Source organism: Mauremys mutica, unplaced genomic scaffold (assembly GCF_020497125.1).
Source record: "Mauremys mutica isolate MM-2020 ecotype Southern unplaced genomic scaffold, ASM2049712v1 001149F_np12_obj, whole genome shotgun sequence".
NCBI lineage: Eukaryota > Metazoa > Chordata > Testudines > Geoemydidae > Mauremys > Mauremys mutica.
The window spans coordinates 26,009-51,065 of record NW_025423126.1 but is presented as its reverse complement, the minus strand read 5'-3'; the positions used below and the strand labels follow the sequence as shown (position 1 = coordinate 51,065).

The window sequence follows — 25,057 nt, the reverse complement described above, 5'->3', positions numbered from 1 at the left end:
AAATTGTGGTTGAGACCCTGCTTTAAGGGATTGGAGCAATGCTGGAGAGACTGACGGGCAGGGAGCTGGGGAGCTGTGTGTGCCCCAAGGAGAGTTGTTGTGCTCTGGTGACACGGAGCGGGGGTGGGGAGTTTGTAAGCTGTGGTGTTTGTACAGTGATAAAGTTTACTAACCCCCAGGTTAAAAACTGTTCCTGCTCTGGGCTATCCAGGACACTCTCTGTTGTGAGTGTAGGTCAGTGAGTGAATGTTTCCCTGCAGGGTAATAGGTTCCTACTACCAAGCCAAATGATTCACTTTAAAAACTTTTTCGAATGAAAATCAATTTCCAGACCCATCTCCAGTATGTTCAGGAGTTCGCTGAATGGGGGCAGGGGGCTTGAAATGAATTTAAACACTCAGCATTTTCCTGTGCAAATGAATAAAGACCTAGCAGAGCTGTCCAGCAGCTGAAATCAGTTCCAGTCCTCGGCGTCTCTCAGAGGGACACTCGGTAGCTGAGGCAGGTGGGACACCTCTGTGGTGATGACAGGTGAAAAAATGCTGGATTCAATGAAAGCTGAGCCCATAGGAGGGGAAGGTGAACGGCAGCACCACACAGGTTCATAACACTCAGACACGGGGCTTCACTGTCACTGCCCCTGTGTTTTCCATCATTTCTATCCTAAGGAACACACCCTCCCCCTCCCCCCCACACTGTCACACACAACCTTCTCCCCTTGAGCCCCATCCCACCCCTACCCCTCTCCCCCCCACACACGCCATGGGACACAGCCTCTCGGTGACTCACCCAGATGGGGGCTTGTCTCTGCATCTCCCCAACAGGGGAGCAGAGAGCCGAAAGGGCCACAGGAGGCCAATGGAGCTAGGCAGGGATAGAAAAGACTTCCCTTCCCAAGAGTCCCGTTAATCTCACCCATGAGACATTCCAGCCCCGGGTGGGCTCAAAGCACCAACCTTCCCCTCAGCAACGGAAGGGGGAACCAGCTCTATCACATGGAAGGAGGCTCCCCACCTCTGCTGCTGCCATCCTGCAGCCTTTAATATAGATTTGTTTTAGCTAATGCACCCCCCCCCCAACTCTGCTAATCCATCCATGAAACATGGAGACAAGCCCCTGGAAAGAGGGTCTAGTGGTGCAATGGGTTAGTGCCCAGTACTTACAGAGCAGTGCTGAGTGGAGTCATGCTGAACTTGTGAGTTTAAACCTCAGCTACAGCACTAATTTCCTTTAAGCAAATGGCTTCTGCCAATCATTTTGCCCTGCAGAAAATACAGTCGCAGCTCAGAAGACACCAAGGTCCCCTTGCTTTACAGAGAGCAGGGCAGATTCCACAGATCTACCAGGCTCTGCTCTCCACCAGCCGCCTGTGTTAGAAGGAGTCGAGCAGAGCCCAGAGCACTGCCCCCGAATCCCCAAACCACCTGTGTGCTCACCCTCTTCGCTGTGAGACTCAAACCCTGCCTGGCTTTCTGTATGTTGGGGGTTTTTTTTTGTCTGTCGTGTTGATGTGCATGTGGGTCCTGTGTGATTTTTGTAGATGCCTTGCATAGTTTTGTGTGAATGCATGGGTGTCTGTATGACTTTTGCATGCAGATTGTTTTTTGCTAAGTATTGTTTTGGTATGTGGTTTTTGTGCTTTCCTGTTGTGGGCTTTTGCTGTATTTTTTTGGTTTGGATTTGTTCTGTTTTGTGTGGCTTTCCCTTATGTGTATATGGCTCTGTGTGCTGTGTGGGTTCGGTTTTTGTTTATGTCTGTGTGGGCCTGTGCAGTCTGTGATTTTCTCTTTCTCTCTGTGTGTGTTTGTCTCTCTGTTTGTATCTTCATGTGTAAATTCACTGGAACTTTTCAAACTCTCCACAGCTTTGCCAATTTTCACCAGGAATTTTACTCATTAACAAATTCTCACTTGTTCCCTACCAGTTGGTGACCATTGCCCCAGGGGCATGTCAGTCTCAGGGTCCTGATTTCCCATTGACCCTTCCCCCTTCTATTGGGATTGGGAACTAGCCAACCGAAAACCCCACTAAGTTTTAGTAAAGGGCCAACAGTCCCTTACACAAGCCAGCCCTGTGAGAGTCACCAATGTTTAGAAAAGGCAGGACAAGCTGGTTCCATGGTGTAATGGGCAGCACTCAGGACTTTGAGTCCTGCAATCTGAGTTCAAATCTCAGTAGGACCTTGTATTAGCTCGTGGTAAAGATCTGTTGCTCAAAGTGCTTTCCTGTCTCCAGCTATATAAGAGTGAGTCATTTCCCTCCTGCTGGGTGACTCCTTCCTCACCAGAGCCAGGTCTTTGGTGGGGGTCTAGAAGTGGCTCTGGTGGTTGGGATTCTCACTGCTTCACCTGATGCCCATGAGTTTGGTGCTTGTGGCCACATTTTTCCACATGGCACTTGAAGAAAGCAGTGCCAGGGCCAGGCTTGCTAGGCAGGAGGGAGGCAGAGTCCCAGGCTGGAGCCCAGCACCTCTCCTCCTCTGGGCACCTAGAGCAGAGGCGGCTGGTGCTGACAGCTCTGAGGGAAGGCTAATAAGCCACAGAGCAACTGAGGGCGGGGCTAGACGAGGGCAGGACCATGCCTATGTGTGGCCAGCAGACAGGCAACAAGACCCCCCTAGCCAGCCTGCTCCCTGCCATGCCAAACCCCCACTGAAGGCCACCCACAGGCCAGCATTCAAGGCGGCTGCTGATGCTCTGTGGCCAACATCAGAAGATGGTAGGAAAGCAGGGACAGCCCCCCTGGTGGGGCCTCTGACCGTTCCCACTCATGGTGCTGACTTTGGCAGTGGGGAAAGAGATTTTACCCCAAGAGGCTTTTCCCCAGCTGATGAGAAGCAGAGAAACACCCAGGCTCCCAAGGCGCTATGTAGCAACCCCCCTCACGCACAGGGACAGAGGGAAACTGCTCCACACGCTAGCCCAGGCAGCCATCCGTTTTCTTTGGCAAGTCAGGAAGGGCAAAGGCGAGACTGGAAGCACCTGGGGCTCATGCCCCAGCCTTTGTGACACCCACCCCCCAACTCCTTCCTGGGGCTCTAGCTGAAGCCAGAGCATTGGCCTGAGCGGCGAAGAAGAAGTTCCATCTCTGAAGGGAGCAGGACTTTCAGCACAAAGGTAAAACTGCAGCAATACAACCATAAAGTGACTTGACCCCTCCATCACTTGATCCAAAGTCAGATACCTTATCCATTAGACCATGTAGACACAGAAGCACAGCTACATCACACACGTCTTTGGAAAAGCCGGACACTGTGTTTCTTGGGTCATCTACTGAGTTGGGCCGAGACTCTCTGGGCACAAGAAGTCGAGTTCCCAGCGAGACGTGAGACTTAATTCTCTGGAGCCAGGTGCAGGGCTTTGGCAGGGAGGCTCAGGCATGGGGAATTGGGGTGCAGCAGACGGACTCGCTGTCTAGGTGCTTAGATTTAGTCTCACTGAGGAGGAGGAGGAATCCTGCTGACAGGCAGTGGCTGTGCAGAAAAAGAGGAGGGGTTCCGGGGACTTTTTGCACCTCCGTTTTGCCTGCCTGCTCGCTCTTGTGGTGAACGGTGAAGATGGTCTCAACAAGCCCAGGTAGCTCAGTTGGTAGAGCATCAGGCTCTTAATCTGAGGGGCCAGGGTTCAAGCCCCTGTCTGAGCGCTCAGCTCTTTAAGTTGCCTTGTGTGCCAGGACCCAAATTCTGTTCACAACCCCAGGTGGATTCCTAGAAGCTGTGGCCATCTCCTGGAAAGGTTCTTTTCCTTAGCAATCAGGAGAGAGGCCCCATCCACAGGAACAGGTGTAGAAAGCTCAGTCTCTGGCTGTGGGGCCAGGTGCTGAGAAAGCCCAGAGGGAGAGCAGCAGAGGTGGGTGGGGGAGAGAGAGAAGCAATGAGGACAGAGGGCAAGTGTAAGGAGAGTCTGGTCTGGCTATTGTGGGGAACTTCCCTGGCTTTTACATGACCCCGGTGGAATTGGCTGGCGGAAGGATCTGAGTCCCCACCCCCTTACCCAGAGGCTGCCTGACCCCAAGGACGCTCTTTCTACTCTCCTGTGTGGCAGAGACCTCGTAACCCCGACAAGGCTGGGCCCAGGAATCCTGGGGGGTTTGATGACCCCCGATCTTGTCATGATCACTTGAACAGGGGCTACAGTGTCTCCACTTTGGGGTACTCGCTCCACTCTGGGCACTTCCCTGACCCACTCCTCATTGCATGTGCTTCAAGCAAACACCATTTATTACCCAGCAATCAATGTAAAACACAAGGAAAGATGGGAAAGGAAAACACGTCACCCTGTTCTGTGGTGCAGGGAGATCACAACCAGCATCTCTGGAGGGTCAGGGCAGGTCACAGTCCCTCCCTCACATGTCCCAGGCCTCCTCCCCAGGCCCTGGCTGTGCTGGACACGGGCTGGACACTTGCTCTGGCAGTGGCCACATGCTCTAGGTGACAGGCCCCTTGTTCCCAGTGTCTGCCCCCCACATGGAGCTGGTCCCATGGTGTAACAGGCAGCACTCAGGACTTTGAATCCTGCAATCTAAGTTCAAATCTCAGTGGGACCTTGTATTGGCTTGTGGTAAAGCCCTGGAGCTCACGGTGCTCAACTTCCCTGTCTCCAGCTGTGCAAGAATGAATCTTTCTGCTCCTGCTGGGTGACTTGCCCACTGAGGCCAGGTCTTTGCCCAGAATGGGTTGGGGCTCTAAAACTTGCTACCCTGGTTGCTGATACCTACAGTCCTGTGGTTTGACCTAGTGGTTGGGATTCTCGCTGCTTCACAAGTTTGGCCCTTGTGCTTGCTGCTGTGCTTTTCCTCTTGCCCACATGGTGCTGGAAGAAAGCAGGGCCAGGACCAGGCTTGCTAGGCAGGAGGGAGGCAGAGTCCCAGGCTGGAGCCCAGCACTTCTCCTCCTCCGGGCACCTAGAGCAGAGGCAGCTGGTGCTGACAGCTCCAAGGGAAGGCTTAAAAGCTACAGAGCAACCGAGGTCAGGGCCAGAGGAGGGGAGGACCATGCCTATGCATGGACAGCAGACGGCCACAAAGACACCCGGCCAGCCTGCTCCCTGGCATGCCGAACCCCCACTGAAGACGTGCTTAATCCACTTGCTGATCAGGAGGAAAACCTGTCAAAATCTGTGTGTGAGGAGAACCCGCTTGGCTCGGAAGGGGCGAGGAAAAAGAGAAAGTGAAAAAAATAACTTGTGAGGGAGCAAGCGAAAAGAATGTGAAAGGCAGAGAAAGAAATAAAGGGAGAAAAAAAATTAGAAAAAGAAGGAAAGAAAGCAAGACGTGAAAGGTAGAGGGGAAAAAAGAAAGCAAGAACATACAAGCTAGAGAAGGAAAGGAATGAAAAAGAACGAATGAACCACAAGCGCTAGTTGAAGCTGGAATGGGAGAGTCAGAGAAAGGACAGACTGACCCGTTAAGCAAGGTTGCACCCCAGATTCTCCATGTTGGGGGAAGAGGCCCCACATTTTCATCCTGGCCCTGCTTGGGGGGACCATCCATAGGTGCCTTTTGGCACGCCCATTCTCTGAGGAGGGGGCAAGCCCCCCCATACCCTCCCATCGGGACACGGGCTCTCCCCAATCCTGACCCCCTTCCCGCACGCTCCTGGGAATGGGGGGGAAAGTGGGGAGAAGGCGTGTGCTGAGCAGCACCGTGGGTGTCTCTCTCTGGGGCGAAAGAAGAGGATATTTTTTGTACCAGAAGGAAAGAGCAGGGGGCGGGGGCGTTTGTGGAGCCGGGGCGCACACCAGAGAGAGGAACTAAACACAGCCCAGAGTGAGCCCAGTTCCAGTTGGAGCCGAGACGCCCGTACCTGGAGGACCATCTCCAGAACCTACCTTGATGGTGCTGTCTGTCGCTGCTCCCACACGGAGTTTCCCGCTTAGACCTCCCTGGACGAGGTGAGGTGGTGCATTGGCAAAGGGGGCTGTTTGAGCAGGGCTCTGCGTGTGTGTGTGTGTTTGTGTGAGTGACTCTGCATGCGTGTGCGTGTGTGTGAGTGCACGCATCTAATTTTGGGAAGTGACGTCACAAACTGCTGGGACTGGTTTCCTATTGGTGTGACTGATTTTTGCAAAGCTTACCCCCACACATCTTCTTTTGGCACTAGGGCTGGGTGGCTTTCAGCAGTGGCATAAGGGGCTCAGGGCGGAGAATTGGGGAGCTGGGGGGGGGGAGAGAAAGGGTGCACGGGGATAAGAATCACATTTAGCCCTTGCACAGCAAGGGTGGTGCACTCACGCACTGTCACACCTTCTAGTATCACAACTACTTATCTGTTCAACAGCAGCACCTACAGAAACTGGGGCAGAATCAAACCCCGCTTTTGCTGGGGGCTGCACAGACCCAGAGACAGTCCCTGCCCCAGCTGAGATCAGGACCCATTGTGCCAGGCGCTGCCCAGACACAGCGAGAGACAGGCCATGCCCCAGAGAGTTTACAGGCTCCACACCCAAAAAGTGGGAGGAGAAACAGACTCAGTGTCACACAGCAGCACTGAGAATAAAACCCAGGAGTCCTGGCTCCTCCTGCTCTAACCACTAGACCCCACTCTGCTCCCAGATTTGGGGACAGAACCCAGGAGTCCTGGCTCCCCAAAAGGGCAGGAGTGGGGTCTAGTAGTTAGAGGAAAGGAAGATGGGTGTCAGGACTCCTAGGTTCTATTCCCAGTGCTGGGGTTAGAGTGGAGTCTCGTACGTTAGCACAGGTGGGGCTGGGAGCCAGGACTCCTGGGTTCTTTCCGTCCCCCCCGCCCCCGAACCACCTTGCACAGCAGGAGGGGGATGGGCAGGAAGCAGTGATGGGGTGAAAACTACCAAGAAATGCAAATCCTGGAAGGAGCCTGTGCCAGGAACCGGGTGGTACAGAAACCACGGCCTCACCCCCACCTCTAACCCCCCCTTGGCTGGCACTGGATCATGCCCCCTGTGCCCCTCCAATCCACCCCCTGTGAACCCTGGGGGGCAGGGAATAGCCATGGTGCTGGGCCCCCCCATCCAACTGAAGTGTTGCAGTGACCCAAGGTGTGTGCACAGAATGGGGATGGAGTGTGTGGATGGATGGATGGATGGATTTCTGCATGTTTTTGTGTATGTGTGGTTTTCTGTAAGGGTTTTGTGTGTGTGTGGGGGGGTGTTATTACAGCTGTGGGTGTTGTGTTTGTGGCTGTGCAAGTGTGTGTTCATGTGGCTGGATTTGTGCATGTGTTTGCATCTGTTAGCAGTTGAGTTGATGTTGGCTGGATTTGTGCGGGTGTTTGTGTATATTAGAAAGTTTGTGTGTGTGTGTGGCTGGATTCATGCATGTGTTTGTGTATGTTTGCAATTGTGTGTGTGTGCTCTGCTGCCCTCTTTCAATGCAACAACCGTTTCTCTGTATGTCACAGCCCCCATACCGTCGACCCCGGTGGTGATTTCCCCAATCTACAAGGGCTGGCTGGCCTGACCCTTCTCCCCTTTGTGGAGTGTGGCGGGGGCTGCAGCTCACCTCCTGTGGGGCAGGAGGGCCCAGGTGCGGGGCACTGGGCTCTGATGCACGTGGAGAGCAGCTCAGGTGAGGCAGGGCAGGGCATGTGGTGTCCATTCTGCATTGCCTGGTGCTGGGCCATTGGTGGTTTGGTGGTCAGAATTCCTGGGTTCTATCTCCAGCCCTGGGAGGGGAGTGGGGTCCAGTGGTTAGGGTGTGTGTCGGGGGGGGAGCCAGGAATCCTGGGTTCTCTCCCTGGCTCTGACTTTCTCTTGTGCAATCCCTCGGCAGTTACCCAACTCGCCAGCGTGTGGGAGCGAGGGGCTGGGGCTGGGTTGTGACACGGCCCAGAGTCCTGTGCTGCCCCTTTGTTACCCAACCCGGGGCAGGGTGGGGGATGGCCTGGGAGACCTGCTAAGAAAGGCGCTTCTGGTGGGTTTCTGTGTGGGTCACGCTGCCCCCGGCTGGATAGACCCCTCTAGGTCAGAACCAGTCTCAGCCCGGATCAGACCCGGGGAGCCGAGCCCCCTCTGTCGCCATGGCCATGTCTATTGGTCTCCTGGAAAGGTCCATTCTCATTGGGAGCTGTCCAGTGGCAGTGAGTTCCACAGGCCTCGGCACACGCTGTGTGGGGCAGGAGGTCCTTGTGTTGGGAGCAGTGGGAGTGAACTGTATGTGGTTGTGTATCTGAGCATAGTTGCGAATATTCTGGTGTGTGTGTGTGATTGTGAGTGTGGCTGGGAGTGTGATTGTTTCTTTCTTTGGGGGTTGGGCTAGCATGCCCCTCTGGGTGTGTTGTGTGTGAATGTTCTTGGGATTGTGTGAGTCCCTTTGTGCATCAATGTGTGTGTGTGTGTGTCTGTGTGTGTGTGTGTGTGTGTGTGTGTGTCACTTGCTGCAGAATACAAAATCCTGCAAAGCCACCACACACACACACACACAAAGCAGGGCTCAGCCCCAGCAGCAGGGGGCAGCAGGGACACACACGTCTCTCCTGGGCCAGCTTGGACAATTTCCCATCACGACCCGGCACAGTGCTGGTGCCCCCACACGGGGGTGGGCAGTGACCGGGCGGGCGGGGCAGATGTGCTGGATTCAGAAGGAAGCACTTTGGGAAAATTAGTCAAGGCCCTTAGCAGAGCTGGGACACAGACCCAGTGATCCCTGCACCACCCTGGAAGGGGAGTGGGGTCGAGTGGTCAGAGCAGGAGGGGGCTGGGCACCAGGACCCCTGGGTTCTATCCCTGGCTCTGGGAGTGGAGGGGGTCTAGAGCAGGGGGACTGGGGGCCAGGACTCCTGGGTTCCATAGAGGAAACTGTTTTTACCTGTGCTTCCTTCCCTAGAGATCCCAGCCCAGCCCCCTAGTGGAGAGTGAGTGGGAGCCAGGGAAGTTGCTCTCCCACTTCAGAAACATGATTCAAACCCCCGCCCCCACCATGGGCTGTGACATCATGGACCTCCCCCTCCCTCAGGCAGACAGTAGAAGCCCCGCCCCACCAGAGAAGGGGGGGGTCTAGTTGCACCCACAACAATCCCACTCATGGTTGCAAAAAAAAAACCCCCACATCCCCACAAACCACTGCTAGGACAGGATCTGCTGCTTTGCTTATCACCATGAGCTGCTCCCCGCCAGGCACCACACCCCATTCACACGCCTTTGGTCACTATGCAGCTCAGTGGCAATCACTGCCCCGAAGTGACTCCGGTGCAGGCACCCACAGCACGAACTCCCCACACCGGATTCTGTCCACACGCAGAGAATTCTCTCCGCCGGGCTCCTTCGGTTCCTCTCGCTGCTCTCCGTCCTACCGACAGACACTGCTCATCTGCATAACTCCGCCCATGGACACGTGACCCCCTTCTGTCCTTTTAGTCTGGAGTGAATGAGTTGCCTGCTGGGAGTGGACACGTCACCGCACGTCACAGCCCCAGCGCACGTCACAGCTGCAGGGCGGGGATTGTCTGTGAGCCCCGCGCTGGGGGCGGGGCTTCAGGGAGAGACCCAGCCCCATAGACAGCCTGGGGCAGGGAGATATTGGGGGAGGGGATGAGGGGAGAAGGGGGAAGGGAGAGACCCAGCCCCATAGACCTGCAGGAGCAGGGGATCTTGGGGTCAGGAGGGGAGAAGGGGGATTGGCAGAGACCCAGCCTGGGGTGCAGGAGAAATGGGGTGGGGTGGAGGAAGACATGTTGGGTGGGGGTGGGGTGTGTGAAATGTTGGTCCAGGGAAACTGAGTCACTCCCAGGACATCGTGTGCAGGGGGGAGCACAGGGGCAGGGAGAGAGCCCCAGCCCCAGCCCCACAGAGCCCCAGAGAGATATTGGGGGCAGGGGAGGGGATGGAGGGGGGAGAGACCCAGCCCCATAGAGGCAGCGGGATATGGGGGGGGCAGGAGAGGGGATGGCAGAGAAGACCCCCATCTCCATAGACCCCCAGAGGCAGGAAATGAGGGGAGAAGGGGGGAGGGAGGGATCCAGCCCTATAGACCTGTAGGGGCCGGGAGATATTGGGGGTAGGAGGGGAGAAGGGGGGTGGGCAGAGACCCAGCCTGGGGTGCAGTGGAAATGGGGTGGTTTGGAGGGAACTGGGGAGGAGAAGAGACACAGGGCAGGACACACCTTGGGACAGGGAAACTGACTCGCTCCGAATACATGCGGAGCAGGGCAGGGCGGAGGCAGATCATGCTGGTTCCAGGGTAATTTCGGGGGGTTCTGATTCCCCACTCAGCCGGGGGGCTCCCCTCTGGGCTGAGGAGCCCTGGGGTGAGGCGGGTGCAGGGGCTGAGTGTGTGTGTCAGGCTGGGGGAGCTGCCTGGGCAGAGGGGCTGGAACCAGGGGCGGCTCCAGGAACCAGCACACCCAGTGCGTGGTTGGGGGGCAAGCTGCAGGGGGGGGGGGGCTCTGCTGGTCACCGCGAGGGCAGCAGGCACCCCAGCCCCTCCCCCACTCTACCCCCCTCCCCTCCCAGAGCTGGGGGAGAACCCAGGAGTCCTGGCTCCCAGCTCCGCCCCCGAGTGGGGAGAGACGAGGCCAAGGGAGAAGCAGGCGGGGGAGGGGGGGCCGTGCCAAGACCCGGGACACGCGAGTTCGCCTCAGGAGCCAGAGGGGGGCGGGTCCGGGGCGGGGGTGAGGAGTTGTGTTGGGGGGGGAGGTGTCAGGTTGACCCAGGGACCCGCCCTCACCTGGGCTGGAGAGGACGGAGGCGCCCCGGGGCAGGCTGGGAGTTGTAGTTCCTGGCTCGGCTCAGAGCGGAAGTGACGGACGGTTACTCAGGCAACGCGCCCCCTCCCGGTGCACACTGGGAAGCGTAGTTCTCTCAATCTCTCTCACACACACACACACGCGGCCTCTATTGGAGGAGAGGCCGTAACTCGTCCCTTCGCCGCGCCCCTCCCCGCTCCCTGATTGGCGGAGAGAGCGCGGGACAGAGACTCGGCGCGTGGGGGGAGGCCCCGGTTCCCTCGCCCCCAGGCTTCGCTGCCCCCCCCCGCCCCCCCGGGCGCGCGCTGCGGCCTTTGGGATTCGAATCCCGCGTGGGATCCGGGGGGGGGGGGCACAGGGCAGAGGCAGCGCGGAGCGAAAGGGCTTCCCCCCCACCCAGCTGGGCCTGGGGGGCAGCGGGGCGGAGGGGTGGCTGAGCTGCATGGGAGCAGCCCCACAAGCGGCAGCCTGGGGCCGCGGGGCCCTCAACCCCCCCCAACCTGCCCCCGAAGTGTCCCCCCCCGCTGTGACTCTCCCGCCAGCCCCGCCCCCAGCGTCCCTTCCCCCACCCTGTCCGCTCTGCCCGGCCTTTCCCTTCGCCCCCCCCTGCCCTGCTCCTCCCCCGCCACCATCCTCAGCGCCCCGACCCCCCATCCCTGTCCTCACCACTCCACCCTCCTCCTCCCCCTCAGCGCCCTGGGCCGTCCTTAGGATTTATGGTGCCCTAGGCGAGATTATTAAACTGGTGCCCCTGTGCCTGATCTGCTCTTAGCAACACAAATATAAGCATACAGTATTGGGAAACATGCCACATTCACGTTATTAAAACCAGTTTAACATAACTAAGCACACTGTAATGCTGATACACTAGCACTAAAGAAGTAGCACTATAGAAAAAATTCTGATTTGACAGAATGATGCAAATAATATAATTTTTTTAATTTGTCAAAATTTTATTGGAAATTTATATGAAGAGGTATTGAAACAAAGATTTGTTTTTAATTAAAAGCAATCTTTCTGGCTTTTTTGGCTGCAAAATCAGTTTAATAAGCTGGGTTTCCAAACAGTGGGAAAATATAACCCTAGTTTTACTGCTAGGTAAAGCACAAAGTGACCAAAATGAAGTCAGCATATAATCATCTCATCTAGATTAAGGTAGCACAGAAATGTTACAGAAGTCCTATTGTACCTTATTTTGTTTGGAAAGATATTAGCAATAACAGCACATTCACATGATAAAATACATGATAAATCACTGCCTCTAAAGTTCCATCAAAAACTGACATTTTCACAGCTCTAGCATGATCTGCTGCACAGATTCTTCACAAGGAAGTGTCCCTGGCCTTTTTAACTCATATTAACTATGTATTTACTTTATGAAAGTTGGAGAAAACATTATGAAAATGTAAAACATTGGCTGCCCAACTTCTGGGCTGGCAAAGGCTATACTATCAGAGGGGTAGCCGTGTTAGTCTGGTTCTGTAGAAGCAGCAAAGAATCCTGTGGCACCTTATAGACTAACAGAAGTTTTGCAGCAAAGGCTATACTGACTCACAGGATAAAAAAAAAAAGCAGGAGAATCTTAGTACAACATATGGTCAGTCTATACCAGGGGTCGGCAATCTTTCAGAAGTGGTGTGCCAAGTTCACTGTAATTTAAGGTTTCTCGTGCCAGTAATACATTTTAACGTTTGTAGAAGGTCTCTCTCTATCTCTATATTATATAAATAAACTATTGTTATTATCTGAGGTCCCGGCCACCAGTCCTGCTCAGGCCACTGCCAGCTGAGTAAATGAAACCCCAGACCCGCTCAGCCCGCTGCTGGTCTGGGGTTCTGACCACCAACTCCTGCCAGCCAGGATCCCGGCCGCCAACCCCCCTCAGCCTGCTACCAGCCTGGGATTCTGCTCACCCAGGCTGGCAGGAGGCAGAGTTGGGCCGGCGGCTGGGCTCCTGACTGGCAAGGGGCCGGCAGCCGGAACCCCGGAGTAGCAGTAGGCTGAGTGCTGCTGGCACCCCAGACTGGCAGCAGACTGAGCCACTCAACCCCCCACCGGCCCTGCTCAGCCTGCCACCAGCCCACTCAGCCCGCTGCCGGCTGAGTGAATGGAACCCAAGGCTGACAGCAGGTTGAGTGGTTCAGCCGGCCTGCTCAGCCCGCTGCCAGCCTGGGGTTCCTTGGGGGTCCCCAGGCCAGCAGCAGGTGCTGAGTGGGGCTGGCGGCCGGTATCCCAGCTGGCAATAGGGCAGCAGCCGGGACCCCAGAGCAGTGATGGGCTGAGCCGCTCAGCCTGCCGCTGCGTACCACCAAAAATCAGCTCACCTGCCACCTTTGGGACGTGTGCCGTAGGTTGCCGACCCCTGCTTTATACACTAGTAAGGAGATGAGCATATTACAGTTGTTGGAGGGCTCTTATCAGGAGTAACAGGCTATAGGAAAGTCAGTCAACATTTTTTGTTTCTCTGATGAAAACTGGCCCACTCCCTGCCCCAAACCAAACCTGTCACTAATAATTGTCAACAACTTAATTTTCTGTTTTTGGCTAAGATATTGATATTTTTTAAAAAAAATATTGAAATTGGATTCAGGATTGTTAGCAAGAATTTTTGGCAAACAAAGTTGTTAAATGACAATCTAAATGGCGACACAGCACTGCTCTCATGTTTGGCTCATCCCCAGCCTGCTGGTCCAACAGCTGCAGTAGACCCCAAAATCCACCTCTTGGGGTGCAGAATAGCAACAGCAGCAGCAAACCCTCAGGTCCAATCACACCCCAATGGGCACCATCCCCAGCCTTACGGACCATGGTGAAGTTAGCCCAGCGTCTGATCTCAGGGACAGGTCACCCATGGAGCCACAGCAGCTCATCCTCCCCTGTGCAGCTCCCCCCGGATGAGATGGATCGCTGGCAGCTGCAAGCCCGGGGGAGAGGCGCTCCCCAGCTAGGGTGACCAGATCCAGATGCCCTGATTTTATAGGGACAGTCCCGATATTTGGGGCTTTGTCTTATATAGGCACCAATTACCCCCACCTAGAGTGACCAGACAGCAAGTGTGAAAAATCAGGACTGGGGGTGGGGGTGGGGGGTAAAAGGAGCCTATATAAGAAAAAGACCCCAAAATTGGGCCTGGTCCTATAAAATAGGGATATCTGCTCACCCTACCCCAACCCCCTGTCCTGATTGTTCACACATCTGGCTAACCCCAGCCCAGCCCCGTGTGACATTCCAATCCTGGCTCACTGCCCAGGAAGTGAGTTACTTTCACTGTCATTCCTCAGCAGGCAGCCAGCCTCCTCCCCCCACCTACCCCCCAGCACCTCACCCAACCCAGCCCTGATGGAGGAGAGGGAGGAGAGAGAGAGGGATCCTCCTGAGGAGGAGGGAGAAAGGAGGGGGTGCTCCATGGGGCAGGGGGGGAGAAGAATGGATGTTATGGGGGACAACAAAGGATACTGGTTCCAGAGCAGCAGAGCCTGCCTCACCTCACCTCAGCCGGGGGAAAGAGTCACACTCACAGGTGAGCTCCTTCCCCAACCCCTACCCCCGCCCCTTCCCAGAGACCCCAGCAGCCAATCCCCTCCCTCAGACTGTGCTGCATTCGGCTCTCTCTAGGACAAAGCAGCCCTGCTCTTACATGCTGTAAGAGCCCTGCTCTTCCCATCTGTCCGGGCTCCCAGCAGAGCGGTGCCCCCAGACCTAGTGGTGCCCTAGGCAGCTGCCTATGGCTAATGACAGCCCTGGAGACATGAGAGAGAGATCAGGCTAGAGCAGAAAGTGGTTGGGGGGGGGTGAAGGGTTTGAAATGCAAGGAGAAGAAAAATCTTTCTCCTGCTTTCTCTCATCAGAGCATCTAAAAACCAGATGAGAGATACCTCTCCCCCACTGCAACATCAACTCTGGTGGGCTTGGGCTGAGAGAGAATCTTCTCTCCCCAGCAGCTCCAGCACGCCTGGGTTGGATCATGGACACCTCCCCACACAGATCTGGTGTGCCTGGCCTGGGACAGGGGAGGGGCTCCTATCCTCTCCATTGGGGACATGGTGGGATGAGAGATGTGACAGGGCTTTACGGGAAATCATTATTTGCCTGATTCATGTGCCAGTCCTAGTCCTTGCTGACCCAAATGAACGGTTTATCATGCATGCTGATGCCAGTTTGGAGGGTCTGGGAGCACTCGCCTACCAGGAAGTGGAAGGTAAATGTAAATCTGTGGCCTTTGCCAGCTGAGGACTGTCTGATAGCGAAACTCGCTATCCCATCCACCAGCTGCAGTTCTTGGCCTTGAAATGGGCCATCACTGAGAAATTTCCAGACTACTTGTCCGGTGCTCAGTTTCAGCTATGGACAGAGAACAATCCACTGACTTCTGTGTTAACAAGGGCTAAGCTGGATGCTACAGGGCAGAGATGGGTGGCTACTTTTGCAAGCCATAACTTCAGCATTCAATACCAATGAGTTGGTATAACAGGGAGTGTGATGTATCAGGACCACCAATTCTTGGCTGGGGGGGAGGGTGTAAGCAGGGTCAGAATGAACTCTACCCTGTCATCTGTTGGTGATGTGATGCAAAGGCATTTAGTTGCTGATGTGCATGGTCACACCCACCCCGCATTGCATGATGGGGGTGCTTGTCCAAATGGTGATTTTGGCTGCTGTGGGAGCTCCAAACTCTTTCTTATTAGGGCAAGAGTAATTAAGTGTAGTAATCCTGGTGACATGAATCAAGAACAGTAGAACGGTACTTAGCAGTTCTTGATTTCAGAACTCACCCAAACCAACATAAAAATCTTTAGACAAGACACATGGGTTCCAAACAATAGCAAGTTAAAAGAGATTGAAAATCAATATTTGTGTTTTGCACCATGGGATTCTTTAGCAATCTCTAAACACATGTTTTATGGTTTTCTTCTCTTTAGTTTAAAAATAGAATTAATTATTATTCTTTTTTAAATAATGTGTTATAGCATACACTGAAAATCTTCAATGCAGAAGCAGGAATTTTAGTTATACTTAAACAGGTTGTCTTTGTTGGTACTTAAAAACTAAAGTTGGTAGAAATATACCGCTGCATAAGAACCTGGTAGAAAAGTTTTGCTGGAAGAGTTAGCAGAGCAAGATTGTTAGTCACAGGTCAGTGGGTGGGATTATGGAAATACTGGACTCTTGGACGGGAGCGGGGGCAGGGGGGGCATATGACTTCTGCGGCACATGCACGACCTCTGCAACTAACGTTTGCTACCTCACTCCCTAACAACACACCTTTTACCTCAGGACTAAAATACACCATGAAAGAGATCTAACGGCATAAGCTTAGGGTGAGCAACTGCAGCACTAACAACAATTTGAAGAGATTCAAAATCGCCTCTGCCTCTGTTTTTCCACACCAGGGACAGCAGAAAGGACACCAACAAACATCCATTTCTACCTCCCTCCACGAGAGGCCTTTAGGAACCCATACCCCTAAATGGTGAGTACTTTTCAGGAGAGGGTGACGCTCTCAGGCCTCAAATGCCAGGTACAGTTACTCTGTCCTTGATCCAAAATCAACAGGAAAATACACTGGATTACTCCTGCCCCAATAACAAAGAGACTGGGGACATCGCAGCAGCTGAAATGACCGTTTGGACAAGCACTCCCATCATGCAATCCAGGGTGGGTGTAACCATGCAAATGACATCAGCCCCAAAAGGCCTTGACAACACATCACCAACAGATGGCAGGGCAGACTTCATACTGACCCTGCTTCAACTAGATTGTGGCAAAGATTCCAAAACACCGAACGTTAAAACTCACCAAACGCGGGTCAATCCATCCTCATCGTCGTAACCGCTCGTTATATTCCACACCCGAACGTAGCCCTCATATGGACAACATACCCTCCTAACTCAGTATCTGTACGTTAACCTTTTACCCCCCAGTCAGGGCTATTGTAGATTATGTATTCCTTATGCCACCCGATCTTAAACTGAATTTTGCATCCCTTGGGTAAGCTGTACGTTGTTCCCTGAGCACCAGAAACTTCTATGCCGAAACTCTGTACTGTACACTTTTTTTTCTTTGAACGTCATCTTAATAAAAAGTTGACTTTTGTTCGAGATCCCGGCTCCTGTTCCTTTGCAAGGCGTGTGCGTTTGCTCCGGGTTTTGGTCTGCTAATACAGCGGGGGGGGGGGGCGATTGAGCCAGACGCGCTTGCCTGCTGCAGACACGGATCCAAGGCTGAACCTCGTCCCCCACAAGCTTGAAAGCTTAACTGAAAACTGTTTAAGAAGTGCTCCCATCTCCGGCACTCAGCTACCCAGCTCCCAATGGGGTCCAAACCCCAAATAGATCCCTTTTACCCTGTAGAAGCTGTAAAATCCTGTGACCAGGGCAGCTGCCTAGCAGCCTGCGCATCTGCCTGCCAGCACGAGAGCGCGTAAGGCACTAATCCGGATAGTGGCGGCTAGGTGGCAGGGGGAGGGTGTGCAGAAGCAGCAGAGTGGCGCAGCGGGAGCGTGCTGGGCCCATAACCCAGAGGTCGATGGATCGAAACCATCCTCTGCTACGCGTGTGCTTGTTTCTTTTCCCTCTGGGCCTTCAAGCGAGCCGGTGACCAGCAGAGCACCAAGAGCCTAGGCCATGAGGCAAGAGGTGGCTGAGGCGAAGCGGCCTGCCAGGGAGCTCCCCGGCACCTCTGGCTGCCTGGGCTGAAGGCAAGAGGCAGGCCTAGGCGTGGCGAGGGCCTCCTGTCCTGGAATGAGGCTGCAGTGCTTCCTGGTCCCCTTTTCCCACCACCCCGGCAGGCGGCTGCTGCGGGAGAACACGAGGGAGGCTCTGGGGGCGCTAGGCAGCGCTGTGTGTGTGGCTGTCAGGGGAAAGAGCCGAGGCTCCGGACTCGACCTGCCATTGACTCGCGTGGCTCTGCGCGGCCGTCAGCCGGGGCGGGCCAGGCTGCGGACGTGACTCAGGCTTGGGCCGCATGGCCGTGCTTTCCTGACGAGGCATGAGGCAGGCCAAGAGCTTTGCACAGCGTACAGGGAAGTGGGAGGGAGGCGTCTTTGAGCCGGCGTGTCTCCTCCGCTTCTCCCTTGCCGCTTGGGTGGAGGCGGGAAGGGAGCGAAATGTTCCCGGCTGAAAGTTTTTGTGCTCGGCCTTGAGGATTAAGCCTGAGCCTCCGGCACGGCTGCTGGCAGATGGGTTTCTGAATGGCATCCAGCCCGCTCTTTGGACCACCAGCTGAGGGTTTTTTGCCCCACTTTCCCCCCCCCCGGGTGTCCCTGCCTAAAAGTGGCGGCCACCAGAGCCCAAGCAGTAGCCCCACCCCTTCCACTTGAGGCCACGCCCCTGCACCACCCCCTCCCCAAGGCCCCGCTCCTACACTGCCTCATACCCCAAGATCCTTCCTCCCTCTCACTGCTCTCCGTCCCCTCCCCCCCCTCACTCACCCTTACGGTCTTTACAAAGTGGCAAGGCTGAGCCCTCCCATTTTTTAAAGTCCTGGGGTGTTGTTCCCCCCTGTTCCGGCACCCCTGGGGCCCTGCACTTCACACAGCTCTCCCTGATTTCAGCTGTTAGTGAGGGAGCCTCACTGCTAGTGCAGACTGGGCAGTTCCTTGCATGAGAGACACTGTCCCAAAGCAGGACTAATGCTTAGAGCTGGTTCTCAGTGATTTCAGCTCTGTTGGTCTGCAGCAAGACTCTCCATTGAGTCTTAATCAGCTCTGTTATTACACAGGGAAGAACAAAAGGGTCAAATGGTGCCTGGAACCCTTAAGAAGAATCCACCCCACCGAGTACAACACTTGTCGCTACCTGCTCTCAGCCCCACTGAGAATGTTTTGGGGTCACCCCTCACCTGTATCAACCTAGTGGCGCAATTGGTTAGTGCACAGTACTTATAGGGCAGTGCTGAGAGGAGTTATGCTGAGGTTGTAAGTTCAAACCTCACCTGGAGCACTGGTTTTCATTAACCAAGTGGCATCACCCCCTCATTTTCCCCTGCGTAATGTAGACTTCCAGCCCTGGGGACACTGAGGAGGGGAGGAGTCAAAAATGCCCCCTTCATTTATTACCTCCTCTCCAGAGCGCAGATGAGAATCTACCATCCTTTCTCCCCCACCAGCCCCTGTGCCAGGATCCCTCAAGCAGAGCCTGGAGTCCTGCCCATCCTTGACCCCTGAGCCTGGAGGGAGAGGAGCAAGGAGCCATTGTTACAGGGCTTTCCCTTCCCCTGCCCACTTCCCTGGCTCTTGTCACGCAGGCAGCAAGCAGCAAAAGACCAGAAGTCGGAAGCGCAGACAAAGGGATGTTTACAAGTTTCCAAGCAGGCAGATTCCGAAGCCCTTCACACCAGTCGGGCTTATCTCTATACACCGACAGAGTCTGTTCCCCAGTGTCCCCTTTCCCAGCTCTGACACCACAGAGCGTTTACCCCACATCCCTACAGACAATTCTTTCCTGGGTGTCTGGCTGCTGAGTCCTGTCCACATGCTAAGGGTTTAGCTGATCGCCATATTTGGGGTCGGGAAGGAATTTTCCTCCAGGGCAGGTTGGCAGAGACCCTTGGGGGGTTTCACCTTCCTCTGCAGCATGGGGCACGGGTCACTTGCTGGAGGATTCTCTGACCTTGAAGTCTTTAAACAACGAGTTGAGGACTTCGCTAGCTCAGACATAGGCCAGAGGTTTGTTACAGGAGTGGGTGGGTGAGAGTCTGTGGCCTGCGTTGTGCAGGAGGTCAGACTAGACGATCACAATGGTCCCTTCTGACCTTAAAGTCAATGAGTCTATGAGCTCTGACACTGCAGAGTGTTTACCCCACATCCCCCTTCCCAGCTGTGACACTGCAAAGCCTTGTCTGTGTCCCTGTTCCCTATTCCCATCCCCCCGTTAGCATGATTCCAATTTCCTCTTCCACTTCCGGTCTGACCCCAGTTTACACAGTAATATTCTCAGCTAGACCTTAACCAATCATTGTAACTAACCAATTCTAACCTATTGTAACAGAATTCTCTAACCAATTACATCTCACTCCCCTAATTAACTTACACCCAGCAAAATTAATTCTGCAGCAGCCAGAAACAATTAGAGAACCAGACAGATTGACAATAGAAAAGTGAGGGCCAGAAAGATAAACCCTACAGAAATGAGGGTTTCACAACCACAACCATTGAGAAGGGATTTAGTGCCAGACCGGATGCTCCCTTAAGATCTGTTTCTTTATCTGGTGGTGATGGGCACTATCGGGACAGGATCGTCTTCCTAACAGCCCAACCCCACCTTAGTTCAGTGTGACGGGTTTGGGGGGTGAGGATGGGACCGTTCGCTTCCCAGCTTATGGCTGCCCCTGCTGCTTAGCCAAAGGCCTTCGCCTACGAACAAGGCTCAGACTCTCCGAGGGAGAGAAGGCCCAGACACAGGCAGACTGGGATTTTGGGTCTTTGTTTTATACCCCTGTCACTAGCTAAGTGATAAAAATGCACCTAAGTTCTTAAAGTCTAGGCCTGTACAGGCAGCCTGAATATTTCTATTCTAACAGCCATCGGTCCCTGTGGGAAAATGATCTATTCAGGGTTGTCCCTAGACATTTTGGTGCCCTACAGGGTACCCCTGTCCCCCAGCCGAAGCTGGCAGAGCGGAGCAGGCTGGGGCCAGGTCACTCCACTTCCCGTTGCCTGGTAATTGCAGGGCAGGCCCAACCCCACACTCACGGGGCGGCGGGAAGTGGAGTGATCCGGCCCCAGCCTGCTGCACTCTGCTCCCAGCCTTGGAACTTGGGGGTGGGGGAAAAACACCCCCCAGCGCTCACCAGTGGCGTGGCTGGGAGCTGGTGAAGCAGAGCAGGCTGGGGCCAGGTCGTTCCACTTCCCACTGCTCGGTGAGTGCCGGGTGCGCCTGATCCCTTCTGCCCTCCACCGGGATGTAGCTCAGGGGAAGGGGCGGAGTGGGGGGGGATGGGGTGGAGCAGGGGTGGGAAGAGGAGGGTGGGGGCAGACCAGGGATGGGGGCTGTGGGGAAGAGGTGGAGCAGAGGCAGGGGCAGCTTTCCTGGCCAGCTCAGCCAGCCGGGGGATCGGGCTGGCCGCTGGAGCAGTACGCAGCTGTGCAGGGCACCAGGAAATTTGGGGCAATTTGGTGCCTCAGATTTCCTGGCGCCCTACACAGCTGCGTAGTTTGCGTATGGGTAAGGACGGCCCTGTATCTATGTAGGTCACTGAGGGGTTGGTGGGCTGAGCTTCTCCCCTGCTGGAGCTTTCCAGGGATGAGATTTTGATGAATTGCAACAAGAAGAAAATCTCCCCTGTTCCTTTTTGTCACCTTGGCCCCTTCTTGTGCCCGCCTCAGCCTCTGTTCTTCCTGCCAGGGGAGATGCAGAGCCAAGCCCCCATCTGCCTGAGTCACAGAGTCTGTGGCCACCTCTGAACTATTGCCACTGGCGAGTGTGGCTCCCACTTCTTCCCCAGAGGGGCTGCAACAGCAGCTCCCCAGCTGGGTCTGGGGATGTCAGAGATCCAGGCTATAGGGTACAGGTGATCCAGGGCCAATAAATCCCCTGCCTGAGGGGAGGCCAATGCGTGTGGTGGGCCATAAGCACCACAGGTTTAACCCTGTCTGCTCCCTTCCCCCCAGCTCTGATTTCGATGACACTGAAGTCCCCCTGTGGCTGGGGAGATGGATTTGTGGGCACAGCACAGTGCAGGGGGCTTCCAAGACAGCCTGTAATTCAGCAAGTGCTTTGCAGCTGGGCCTTGGGCTGGGGGTGATTTTCTCTCCTCACAGCGGATGGGGGATGCGCTGGGACCAGCTCCTGGCTCTGTTTCTGGGAGCTGGTTTCCCGTGAGGACACACCAGCCATCACTGCTCTCTGCCTAGGGGAGAACCACCTGGGAATGTGCTCCTGGCCCAGCCGATCTGGAAGGTTGAACGGGATCGTGGCCAGCACAGCAATGTGGGGCTAGGTCCCTGAGCAAACAAAGGGGTTGAGGTGAGAGCAGAGACGAGAACTAGAGATGGGGGAGGAGACAGGGTCTCGAGGGAGGGAACAGCTGGAGAGAACCAAGGAGCGCAGTGGACAAGTCTGCCATGTGAATACTAGTGGTCACAGGTGTTCTGCAGAAAACCTGCAGCCCGCTGGTCCCGTGGGGTGATGGTCGGCCCTCGGGACTCTGACTCTCACAGTCCCAGTTCGGAGCTTGGCAGGATCTGCTGGAGCTGCGTTGTATTGCTACGAAGCCCTGGAGGCCCTACTGCTCAGCATCCCCAATGCACAAAAGTCTCTTTTCCTTCCTGCTTGGTTACTAATGCCCACTCAAGGGAGATCTTTGGTCCAGATGGCCCCCTGCTATTGAACCCGAGAATCCAGCTAGAGATGCCTTCCCTCCTTTGGGCTGACTCATAGCTGCATTCCTGGCTGCCTCAGCTGATGACCACAGGCTCTTCGGCACCCCGGCCCCTAACCCAGGACAGGTGGAGGGTTTGGAGCTCCCCACAGAGCCTTGGGCTCCCTAGGTGGCTTTTACCATGGCCCGACTTCAGTGTCTGTCCTGGCTTGGGGGCAAGGCCTCCAGGGGAAGAAGAGAGTTGGGGCCATGGAGAAGGGCAGGGCCTCGGGGCTCCCCCACTTCTACCGAAGTTCAGGTGCTTTTGCTCAGGAGCAGAGGCTGCATCATTGTTTAAATCTAAACCAACTCCAGATGGGGGTGGAGACATTCCCCGGGATCTCAGGCCGAACCTGCAGCTCTCAGCTGTTGCTGCTGGAGGGTGTGAAGCCCTTTCACTCGTATTGCCTAGTGTCCCTAGCTCTGAGGCCTTCATCTCTCCTCGTCCTGAGGTACCTTCCACTCCATTCCCAACCCACCTCCTAATTATCCAGGGGCTCTTCTCCCAGAAGAGGATCACTCAGGGGCTGGATCCCTCTTTGCCTTTTCTGTGTGTCTAGCACAGTTCGAGGTGCCCATGGGTGGGGTGTTTGATCACAATGACCCTACGTGGAGCTGCCATTCAGCTTCCCTCATTTCGTCTCATCTTTCATTTTTTCAATCCCTCATCACCATCCTCCCAAGCACATTTCAATTGCCGCCACATCCCTTAACCAGGCAGCGTCCCTGTAGTGTGGGCTGTCTTCATAGGTCCTTTCTCAATCTTTCTCACCCTCTTGTCTTGAGTCTCCTGTGTCTCTGCTTTCTAAGCACAGACTAACTCTGGCTGTTCAGAGGAGGGCAGGACCATGCCTATGTGTGGCCAGCAGATAGCGACAAAGAACCCCAGCCAGCCTGCCCCCTGCCATGCCAAACACCCACTGAAAGCCACCCACAGATCAGCATGCGAGGCGGCTGCTGATGCTCTGTGGCCACCATCAGAAGATGGTAGGAAAGCAGGGCCAACCCCCCTGGTGGGGCCTCTGACCGTTCGTGCTATAGGTGCTCACTTTTGCAGTGGGGCAGGAGATTTTTCCCCAAGAGGCTTTCCCCAGCTGGCAAGAAGCAGAGAAACACCCAGGCTCCCAAGGCGCTATGTAGCAAACCCCCTCCAGCACAGGGACAGGCGCACACTTGGAAGAGGGAAAGTGCTCCACACTCTAGCCCGGGAAGCTGCCAATTTTCTTTGGCAAGTCAGGAATGGCAAAGGCGAGACTGGAAGCACCTGGGGCTCATGCCCCAGCCTTTGTGATGCCCGACCCCCAGCTCCTTCCCAGAGCTCTAGCTGAAGCCAGAGCATTGGCCTGAGCGGCCAAGAAGAGGTTCCAGCCCTGAAGGGAGCAGGACTTTCAGCACAATGGTAAAACTGCAGAAACACAACCACCGAGGGACTTGAACCTTCAATCGCCTGATCCGAAGCCAGACGCCTGCTCCATTAGGCCACGTGGTCACACAAGAAAAAAAGATCTCTCCAAGAACTTCTTTAGAGAAGACGGACACTGTGTTTCTCAGACTCGGGTCATCTACTGAGGGCTGTTGAGACTCTCTGGGCACAAGAAGTGGAGTTCCCAGCCAGATGTGAGACTTAATTCTATGGAGCCAGGTGCAGGGCTTTGGCAGGGAGGCTCAGGCATGGAGGATTGAGGTGCAGCAGATGGACCGGCTGTCTAGGTGTGGAGATTTAGTCACATGAGGCACAGAAGGGAGGAGGAGGAGGAATCCCGCTGATGGTCAGTGGCTGTGCAGAAAAAAGGGTGTTGATTCCCCCATCCTAAATGGGCTGGTTGGCTTGATCCTTCTCCCCTCTGCAGAGCATGGTGGGGACTGCAGCTCACCCCTTGTGGGGCAGGAGGGCACAGGTGCAGGGCGCTGGGCTCCGATGCACCTGGAAGGCCGCTCCGGTGGGGTGGGGCAGGGCCGGGCCGGGCCTGTGGTTTACGTCCTGTGTTGCCTGGTGCTAGGCCATTTCACAATCCCCAGCCACGCCGCACAGCGCACCCCGAGAGGGGGCAGGGGGCCAAGCAGATGATCCAGCACGAGGGGGGTGAGGATGTGTGGTTGGGGGGAGGAAAAGCCTTGGGCTGCACTGGGGGAGTGCAGAGCAGGGGTGACACCCCAGAAACCTGCAGCAAAGGGATGGACAGGTGGGCAGGGTGGATAGAAGAGGCAGCGAGCCTAAAAGGGGAGTGGTGTTGAGTGGTCAGAGCAGGGAGGGGGCTGGGCACCAGGACCTCTGGGTTCTATCCCTGGCTCTGGGAGTGGAGGGGGGTCTAGAGATGAGAGCAGGGGAACTGGGAGCCAGGACTCCTGGGTTCCATAGTGGTGGCTGTTTTTTCCTGTGTCTCCCTCCCTACAGATCCCAGCCCAGCCCCCTAGTGGAATCTGACTGGGGAAGGGGGTTGCCCTGCCACTCCAGACTATGATTCAATCCTCTCCCCCCAAGGGCTCTGACATCACGGAATCTCCCCCACCCAAATCAGAAAGTAGGAGCCCCTCCCCGCACGTGGAGGAACCTAGTGAGTCTCTTGGGGGTTTCTGGTGGAGGTGACAGCACCCACCAGACATCCACTCATGGTTACAAGGAGACCCCTCTGCATCCTCCTGCTACGAGGGGCCGGGGGCGCCCAGCCAGGGTCAGGAGGTGAGATGGGGTCACAGTGGCAGGAAGGGGGCAGAGCTGGGGATGGTGCCAGGTCTGGTGCTGGCTACATGGGGAAAAACCACACTGCTCCCCCGCAAAACACACACACACACCCCTCCCGGTGTTGGGAGGGGAACAAGTGAAAGGACAAAAGAAGCAAGAGACAAAGAGAAAGGAGGGAGGGAAGGATGGAGGAAAAGGTGAAACCAAAAGGACAAACCCTAATGACCACAGTGATTCTAAGGGACAAAATCCCAGGTGCAGAATAAAATTCTGCCTCCTTAAGCTCGTGTTTTCAATGCCTAGAATTCAACTGTCAGCAGATGGATCAGACTGAACAGGTTTCAAACCTCGAGGAGGCT

The 25,057-nt window shown here is 55.3% G+C and overlaps 2 non-coding genes across 2 annotated transcripts; both read left to right on the top strand.

Moving 5' to 3' along the window:
- Positions 1–3,569: 3,569 nt before the first annotated feature.
- Positions 3,570–3,642, top strand: TRNAK-CUU. The gene has a single exon. It is a non-coding gene; the product is annotated as a tRNA-Lys (tRNA).
- A 13,492-nt stretch (positions 3,643–17,134) lies between these two features.
- Positions 17,135–17,206, top strand: TRNAM-CAU. Its single transcript has one exon. It is a non-coding gene; the product is annotated as a tRNA-Met (tRNA).
- The last annotated feature ends 7,851 nt before the right edge of the window (positions 17,207–25,057 follow it).